This window comes from Octopus bimaculoides, chromosome 14, assembly GCF_001194135.2.
Source record: "Octopus bimaculoides isolate UCB-OBI-ISO-001 chromosome 14, ASM119413v2, whole genome shotgun sequence".
Taxonomy (NCBI): domain Eukaryota; kingdom Metazoa; phylum Mollusca; class Cephalopoda; order Octopoda; family Octopodidae; genus Octopus; species Octopus bimaculoides.
Window position 1 is genome coordinate 20310608 of NC_068994.1, and position 2691 is coordinate 20313298.

Consider the following 2691-nt stretch of genomic DNA (forward strand, 5'->3'; position numbering starts at 1 on the left):
AAACAAAGGGAAATTACTGTGTAGTGACAAAACGCGTCTAAAACTGCGTTTGTCATACACACACGCACATATCTCAATGTACGCACGTATATATCTACATACGCACGTATCCACGCGCACACTCATCAGCGCGCACATTTAAAGTTCCTTGTACGTGTCTATAAGCGTACGGAAAAAAGTTTGGAGGGGAGAAAAACATAGTTTTTCTGTTTTTTTCTCCCCTCCAAACTTTTTTCCGTACGCTTATAGACACGTACAAGGAACTTTAAATGTGCGCGCTTGTGAGTGTGCGTATGTAGATATATACGTGCGTATGTAGATATATACGTGCGTATGTAGATATATACGTGCGTACATTGAGTTATGTGTGTGCGTGTATGATATACGCGGTTTTAGAAGCGTTTTGTCACTACACAGTAATTTCCCTTCGTTTATTTTCCCTTTGTTTATTTCCCTTTGTTTTTAATTTCCCTTTGTGGGTTTAACGGTCATTTTTCAAAGGAACTTCCAGTCGCTGGATAACTGAAGAGACGTTGGAGTGGACCTCCACCCTGGCATCCGAAACTCGGAGTTTTATCATGGCTACTGAATAAGTGTCACATATTTTTAAAGATATATATATATATATATATATATAATTTAGAGAAAAGAACCAAAGTTCATGAACTCATCCATGAAAATCCACAGTCACAAAGAAAAAATTAATAAGTAAATACACGATAAATAAGTAAAATAAAATACAAAGTAAAAATCATAAAATAATAAAAATAAAACGTTTTATTATTATGATTATTTTATCATTTTTTACTTTGTATTTTATTATACTTATTTATCGTGTATTTACTTATTATTTTTTTCTATATTTGACTGTGGATTTTCATGGATGTGTTCATGAACTTTGGTCCTTTTCTCTAAATTATATATTTATATATTATATACTGTGAAACTTAATTTAATTTCAATTTTTGATAAATTGAATTTAATTGAGTTTTTACCTGTAAAATATATATATATATAGATAGATACATACATACATACATACATACATACATACATACATACATACATACATACATACATATAAATATATATATATGATGATGATTGATTCATCTTGAGAAATGATAGCCGTCCCATCAACACACACACCACATCCCATCACACAGTACAATCATTCCGTTGATGAGCCCTTAGATGACTCTTAAGACCAGCTGCTGACTGACAGGGTTTAAAACACAAGTGACAGATATTATTTAAGTTTCTTCTATATTATCTAAGTTTCTTCTTTGCCTTTTGGAATCTGATTCTGAAGGAATATTTTTGTGAACTAGCATATGTCTTTTAAGTCCAGATATTGTCTTACAAGTTTTTTGACATATGACACAAGTTGTAAGAGGTGGTTGGTGTCCAAAATCATTACCTATCTGGGCATTTCGATTTTCATGTGACTTCATATGATTCACGTATCCTGCTTTTGACAACAGAACACGATCACATATAGTACATACCCAATGTTCACTGTCGATTACAGTTCCAATTGTTCCTTTGTGACAGGCCCTTTTAAGTTCAGTGCTGAATCATCTTTTCCGACCAGGCATTACAACCAGTCCTAACAGCACCTCTCCACTTGTTCTGATCTAGAGCATAATTTTTCCAATCCCTTTTGTTCATATCTAGTTTCTTCTGGTTTTCCTTCACACAGTCTTTATACCTTTTCGTCGGCTTGTGTTGTGGACGCTTACCAGAGTTGAGCTCACCATAAAAAAGACGCTTTGTCAAACGTTCGTCTTTCATTCTAATAACATGTCCAGTCTATCTCATTTGAACCAAGATAACATGTTGTTCAATTGAGCTGCAGCGTGCCATGCGCAAAACCTCTGTACCTGGTGTGAAACATTCCCACTTGACACATAAGATACGTCTGAGGCACTTTTGATGAAATCTCTCCAGTATCTTTATGTGATACTTGTAAGTGGTCCGTGTCTTACTTGAATAAAGAAGCGCAGACAATACACACGCTTTATAGACACTGATATATATATATATATATATATATATATAAATACATAAATACATATAAACACTCACACACACACACACACACACACATATGTGTGTGTGTATGTGCGTATGTGTGCGCGCGCGCGTGTGTTTGTGTATATGTGTGTGTGTGTGTGTGTGTGTTTCTGTGTAGTTCCTTATAAATGCTCACAAAATGTGTTGGGCAACCAAGTTTACACAAAACAATCCACAGTGCCTTCCTGTTTACTTTGTCAAATGCCTTACTTAAATGTATGAGGACCTGATATAGTAGCATTTGTTCCTCTCAGCATTTTTCCTGAACCTGCCTCACAGAAAATATTATGTCCATTGTTCTTTGCTCAGGTCTGAAACCACACTGTTCTTCAGGAATCACATGTGGACACATATTCTCAACGAGACGTTCTAACATGATCCTTGAAAGTATCTTCCCGTTATGTGCCAGGAGAGTTATCTCTCTAGAATTACCACACACAGCTTTTGGGCCCCTACCCTTGTATACAGTGACTAGGATGCCATTTATCCATTCTTGTGGCACAGAAGATTCATTCCAAACTCGAGTTATCAGGCTATAAATTTCAGATGAAATATGATCCCCACCTGCTTTCAGAATTTCAACTGGAATACCATCTAATCCATGAGCTTTACTTG